This window comes from Otolemur garnettii, unplaced genomic scaffold (genome assembly GCF_000181295.1).
Source record: "Otolemur garnettii isolate 467f Iridium unplaced genomic scaffold, OtoGar3 scaffold00040, whole genome shotgun sequence".
In the NCBI taxonomy this organism is placed as follows: domain Eukaryota; kingdom Metazoa; phylum Chordata; class Mammalia; order Primates; family Galagidae; genus Otolemur; species Otolemur garnettii.
In genome coordinates, this window is record NW_003852435.1 from 6,976,613 (window position 1) to 6,984,304 (window position 7,692).

Below are 7,692 nucleotides of genomic sequence, written 5' to 3' on the forward strand. Positions count from 1 at the left end.
CCAAATCAGAAATAAGAAGTAAAATTATCCCTGTTCATGGATGACATAATCTTATATATAGAAAATTCTAAGGATTCCACCAAAAAAAAAAAAAAACACTATTGGAACTAAAAAATGAATTCAGTAAAGTTGCAAGATATAACATCAATATATACAAAATCAACTATGTTTCTGTATACTAACAATGGCCAACACAAAAAGGAAATTAGGGCTGGGCACAGTGGTTCATGCCTGTAACCCTAGCACTCTGGGAGGCCAACATATGTAGATTGCTTGAGCTCACAAGTTTAAGACCATCCTGAGCAAAAGCAAGATCCCATCTCTACTAAAAATAGAAAAAAGAAAAAAACTGAGGCAAGAGGATCGCTTGACCTCAAGAGTTGGAGGTTGCTGTGAGCTATGATGTCACAGCACTCTACCCAAGGTGACAGCTTGAGATTCTGTTCCAAAAAAAATTTAAAAAGGAAATTAGAAAAAGTATCCCATTTACAATAGCATCAAAAAGAATAAAATACTTGGGAATAAACTCAACCACAAAGAGAAAAAAATCTGTAACCTGAAAACTACAAAATATTGCTGAAAGAAATTAAAGAAAGACACAAATAAATTATAAGACATCCTGTGTCCTTGGGTTGAAAGACTTAATATTGTTAAAATGTCCATCCTACCCAAAGCAATCTATAGATTCAATGCAATCTTTATCAAAATCCCAATGGCATTTTTTACAGAAGTAGAAACAATCCTAAAACTGGTATGAAACCACAAAGAATTCTGAAGAGCCAAAACAATCTTGAGAAAGAAAAATATAGCTGAAGGTCTCACACTTTATGATTTCAAAGCAGATAACAAGTTAAATAAATTAAAACAGTTTAGTACTGGCATAAAGACAGACATATAGACCAATGAAACAGAACAGAGTCCAGAAATAAACCAGCACATATCATAGGTCACTACAAAATTTTTGAGATAGATTATCTGATGGTCTATTATTTCACTTCCAAGAAACACAGTCAGCAGTGTCCTTTCTGATTCGCCCATGCAAGTTTCAGCTTGCTTGTCTTATCAATGTTTGTTATCAATATGGCTAGGAGGGCTTCATTTGTTTCCGTCCACATGGATTTTACATTTCTTGATTTTTTTTGTATCTCAAAACTTTCATAATGACCAACATACATGGCCCATTTCTCTTCACCAAGGACACCAAGACTATACAATCGGGAAGGATAATCTCTTCATAATTGGAACTAGGAAAACTGCATATCTACATGCAAAAGATATTGGACCTGTACCTCACTGTACACAAAATCAACCCCTAATGGATTAAAGAAGTAAACATACGATCTGAAACTATGAAATTCCTAAAAGAAAGAAGAAAAAACAATTCCTAAAAGAAAACATGGGGAGAAAGCTTCATGGCATTGTTCTTGGCAGTAATTTCTTGGAGATGACACCGAAAACAAAGGAAACAAAAGCAAAAACAGACAAGTGAGACTACATCAAATTTAAAAAGTTTTTGCACAGCAAAGGAAACAATCAACAGCATTGAACCACAATCAGTATCCAGAATATATAAGGAACTCTAACAACTCAATAGCAAAAAACATTCACTTTAAAAATGGATAAAATACTTGAATAGACATTTCTCCAAAGAAGACATACAAAAGGCCAACACATGAAAAAGTATTCAACACCACTAATCATCAGGCAAATGCAAAACCACAATATAACACATCATACTTATTTAAAAATGTTGTAAAAACACAAAAAATAAGTGCTGGCAAGGGTGTGGAGAAATTGGAACCCTTGTTCATCAATGTAGGAATGTAAAATGGTGCAAGCCACTATGGGGATCAGTATAGAGATTTCTCAAAAATCTAAAAATAGGATTACCAGCTAGGTGCAGTGGCTCATGCCTGTAATCCTAGCACTCTGGAAGGCTGAGGCAGGTGGATTGCTTGAGCTCACAAGTACAGGACCACCCTGAGCAAAAAGTGAGAACCTATCTCTACTAAAAATAGAAAAACTGAGGCAAGAGGAGTGCTTGAGCCCAAGAGTTGGAGGTTGCTGTGAACTATGACACCAAGGCACTCAACTCAGGGTGACAGCTTGAGACTCTGTCTCAAAAATTAAATAAATAGAAAATAGAATTATCATGTGATCCAGCAATCCTACCCCTATGTGTGTGTGTATAGATAGATATAGATATAGATATAGATATAGATATAGATATCAGGATCTTGAAGAGATATATACAGTACCATGTTCATTGCAACATGCAGAAACAACCTCAATGGACCAAAAAACATGGTGTTTGTGTGTATATGTATACATATGTATATTTGTATATATATGTGTGTGTATGTAGATATATGTATATTTGTATATATATGTATATGCACTTATATTTGTGTATGTATACATAGGTATATGTACATACATATACACACACAATAAAATGTTACTCAGTCCTAAGGAAGGAAATTTTGTCATATGCTACAATATGGATGAACCTTGAGGATATTGTGCTAAGTAATAAGCCAGTCACAAAAGGACAAATACTGCACAATACATGAGGTATCTACAGTAGTCAAACTCAGCCAACCAGAAAATAGAATGGTAGTTGTCAGGGGCTGGGTTGAGGGAGAAATTGGAAGTTGATTTTCAATGTGTATAAAGTTTGATCATGAAAGATGAAAAAGTTCCAGATAACCTGCTGAACAACATTGTGCTTGTAACTAACATTATTATCACAGATACTTAAAAACTTGTTAAAAATGTAGATCTCATGTTATATATTTGTACCACAATGAAAAGAAAGTAGATAGTAAGAACCAAATTGGTGGAAGGAATTATATTAGTTTAACTTTTGCTTTTAGGTCAATGGTCACCAGCCACAATTCAAAATTGCTTTGGGGTTTGTTTTTCAAAGCATTTTTCAGTTTTCTATGGCAGCATCCTCCATTATTCTTGGAGAATTTTTTTTTTTAAGTTATCCTAACTCTGTAATGAAATATCGTGTGCTTGTCTGTTTGGGGTTGCTATAAAGGAAATATCTGAGGTTGTGTAATTTATAAAGAAAAGAGGTTTCTAAGTGGTGCCTGTGGCTCAAAGGAGTAGGGTGCCAGCCCCATATGGCAGAGGTGGTGGGTTCAAACCTAGCCCCGGCCAAAAAAAAAGAGTTTTTCTGGCTCAGGGTTTTCTAGATTGTACAAGCGTGGTGCCAGCATCTGCTTCTGGGGAAGGGTTTCAGGGAGCTTCCCATCATGGTGGAAGTTGAAGGGGGAGCAGGCATGTCACATGGCAAAAGCAAACAACCAGTTCTACAACAAAGAAATAAAGTGAGAACTCCCTCATTATCGTGTGGAGGGCACCAAGCCACTCATGGAGAATCTGCCCCGATGACCCAAACACCTCCCACCAGGCCTCACCTTACATACTGGGGATCAGATTTCAACATGAGATTTGGAGGGGCCAAACACACCATGTCATACGGCATTTGTTTTTTGTCTTAAATTGAAATACATTTTTTTGATACCAGCCCATGCCCCTGGGATTTTCTGTGTCCCTTTTCTTCCTTGTACATAAAATTGTTTTAATGGCTCTGAGATTTTTATCATGCCATAAACTACTAAAATTACCTGGTATTATCCAGCAGATTGATGATCCTTAAACTTCATTACAAAATAACCAATTCAGTCTGCAAGGTAGTGATCTTATCAGATTTTATTTTCTCAGGTATACTTTTCACTTTGCTACTTAGCCCTTGTCTTTTAAAACGCATGGAAATTAAATTCAATTTACCTGTTCTATTCACATGACTATTTATATTTAAAGTTATGTTAATTAAAATTATACAAAATCTAAATTTCATTATCCTACTTATTCCAGTCACATTTCAAACACTCAACACATGTTGCTAGTGACCGCCATATTGGATGGTACAGATACTGGACCTTATGATCATGACAGGAAGTTCTGTTAGATGATGCTATTCTAAGCTTCCCTTTCTCCTCCAAAGCCCTACCCCTTATTAGGATATTAGCAGAACACTTAGCCTCTAAATAAATTTCACTTGTCTCATCTGAACAGTGAGGCTAATGCGTTTTGGACTCAGGAAAGAAGACTGACCCACATTGTCTTTAAGTCAACCTGCTAGCATGATAGCCCCATCTCTGTGAATCCACCATGACTTGACCCTTGTTCAGGAATATAACTCCATTATAATAATGTTTCTCAGGAAAAAAAATCTAATTTGAATTACATCATCTCAACTCAGAGCCTCCTTGCTAATAATATACCTACTTAAGAGTAGGAACTACATTCCAACACTACAAATTCCTTATTGGGTCCAATATGGCAGGTGGTACTTAAAAACGTATCAGTTTTTTCACACCCCAGCAGGCCTCGAAATCACTGTGATAAGAGAACCAGCCTCTCTAAGAAGGGTCACAGCATGCTTATAAGAAGACATCTGGGAAGCAGAACATTTATCTAAAAATTCAAACTGCATAGTCCTGTAAGTAATTAATTGGGGAACATAAGTTGTATTTGAACTAAAATGGAACCTTTGATTACACTTAATGTCCACTGAATGATTAACATATAAAGTGTTTGCTGTTTACCAAACAAAAGATTTGTCTTTTTTTTTTTTATACCATCTGAAAAGTCTTATTTAAAACACTTATTTTCAGAGATGTGATCATTTCTTTGGCACTTACTGGACTGTTAAATTGAATTCATGCTGTCCTTCCACGTTTTCCTGCCTACTCAGGAAGTATGAAAATGGGAACTGATGAGAGAGGCCTGGACATGTTTCCACATTCACCGTGTTCCTGTTTGTTAATGCAAGTCATCCCTGCACACAGATCTACCACCTCCTGAACGAAGATAAATGGTGAACAGTATGCTTTGCTGCTTGGGCAATTTCCCCTCTGTATCTGAAAAAGAATACATTTCCTGACTTGGGATATTATTCACTTTTATCACAAACCTTATTGAGATCATCATGTTATATCAGAAACCATGTAAAATACACAGATATGTTTGAATGACAATAATTCCAAACACAAGATACAATAGCAAATCGTTTTCCCCCTACTGTTCAAGTGCCTACCTTGGCTCTAGGTTTTCCTGAACAGGGAAAACAAATTGGGGCAGAGGTAGATTCTCTCCATCCTTTCAGTAACCTTCCTGGCCTTCAATTGTGCCAATTCTGTTGTGTTGTTTTTGCCTCACGAGGAGCCAAAAGTTAGTAAGTACATCCAGGAACCAGTGGTTTTTATTCTGGGACTCATCAAACTTCAAAGAGAAAGTCAAAATTATATAAATACATGCATCTTTTTTTCTTGGGAGGTTAATAGCTTTCACGAGATTTTGAAAGCAGCCCATGATCTAGAGGAGATTAAAAGTTACAATTTTGGCTAGGCTCAGTGGCTCACACATGTAATCCTAGCAGTCTAGGAAGCTGAGGCAGGAGGATCACTTGAGGTCAGGAGTTCAAAATTAGCCAGAGTAAGAGCAAGACCCTATGTCTACTAAAATTAGAAAAATTCTCTGGGAGCAGTAGTGTGGGCCTGTAGTCCCAGCTATGTGGGAGGCTGAGTTAGGAAGATTGCTGGAGCCCAGGTGTTTGAGGTTGCAGTGAGCTTGATTATGCCACTGCATCATTCTAATTAGGGTGACAAAAAAAAAAAAAGAGTCAGTTTTGATGGCTATATAATAGAATACAATTAAGTCACTGATGACATTACTGTTTCTGGCATTAGTGGGGGCAGTAAGTAGATGTAACACAGTAGCCAGAGCTCTGAAACAAAGAGCAGAACATGGATGCTTAAGTCAAGAGTCTTTTCACCTTCAGCTTTTAATGTGATCAATAAACATGGTGATATGCTTTAAGTCCTACGATAGAGCAATTTATAATGAGAAACATATATTTGGTCTTTATTCTGGCACATAGCTCCTAAAACCCTTATAATTTCCTAAATCATAAGAACCATGGGAGCATCTTTGGTTATAATGCTTAATCTTTTGTCCTGGGTTTCTGAAATAGTTCCAGAGCCATGGTAAAAGAACTATCTCTTGATGTTCATATCAACCCCCTTTCAATCACACGTGAGTTTCTGTTAATCTGGTGATTTTCAGAAAGCCTCTAGATAACCACCAGATGGGAGCTGGTTGCTTGTGGAATAAACCACATGATTAGAGGGTTAAAATTTTCAGCCCAAGCCCCTGATCTCCAGGAGGCAAGGAAGTGAAGCCAAAGTTGACCATCAATGGTCCATGACTTACCCATCATGCCTATATAATTAAGTCTCCATAAAAATTCAAAAGAATGGGTTCAGAGAACTTCTGGATCAATGAACACATGGAGTTGCTGAGAGCGTGGTAGGCCCTGAGAAGGCCCGGAAGCTCATTACCCCTTCCACCAAATCTTGCCCCATGCATCTCTTCCATTTAGCTATTCCTGAGGCATATCCATTATAATAAACTGGTAAATATAAGTAAATGTTTCTCTGAGTTTTGTGAGCCATTCTAGCAAAACTATCAAACCAAACAAAGGAGTCATAGGAATCTCTGATTTATAGCCAACTGGTCGGAGGCACAGGTGACAGTGTGGACTTGTGAGTGGCATCTGAAGTGCAGGCAGTCTTGTGGGACTGAACCCTTAACCTGTGGCATCTGACACTGTCTCCAGGTAAATAGTGTCAGAATTGAGTTAAATCGTAGGACCTCCAGTTGGTATCCGCAGAGAACTGGAGAATTGCTTGGTGAGCAAAACCTACACATCTGGTGTCAGAAGTTAAGTATTGAGAGCAGCAGTGGAGTAGAGGAAAAACCAGTTTTCCTTTAGCTGGTAGAGAGAAGGAAACAGCTTCCCATTCAGTTCCAAAAGATTGGCTGAGGACATGCCAGAGCTCTGACTATAATAACACCCATCATTATTTGTTGTGTACTGATACACATTATTCCGTTTAAGGTTGAGAATCCTACAAAGTGGGTTTGATTTACTCCATTAAAAGATGAGAAAGCTAAGGCTTAAATTGATGACTTTATTCAAGATAATGAAGTTAACACTTTGCAGTCCCAAGATTAAAACCCAGGTCACTTAGATTGTTCATTAATATTGCCCAGGTAGGAATATTTTTCCAGGTTCTAGAAATGGACCTTTAATTCTCTTAGCATTCCACCTAAAACTGAAAAAATGGCACAAATCATGATTCTTCTAGCAGAGCGATAGAAGGCTAATTTTAGAAGTCTAATGAGAAAGGATTAAGGTGCTCCCTGTAAGACAGTCAACACAAGCTCTCATTAGCAACAATGAAAAAACAGCTGGCGTGGTGGGTAAAGGCAGGAGCCCTCTGCCTCCTTTTGTGTTTCACAGCTGGGCTGCCCCTTTAAGAAGCTTAGCCCACATAGTCACATTCATAGATCCTCTAAATCAAAACCTTTTTAAAAATCACCCAGGAGTGATCCCTAACTACCAAGGAGTAAGACATCCTTTCAGAAGAGAACACTGAAGAGGTTTATCTGAATGTCAGTGAGTTTCAGCTATTCAAGAGAAATCCATCTAGAAAAGTGATTTTATACAATTGGTGGGTTTTATTCAATTCCAGCAAACTTTTATTTACACCTGCTCTATGCAGGAACTGTGCAAAATGCTACAGAAGAGGTTATGATGTCTAAAATGAGATG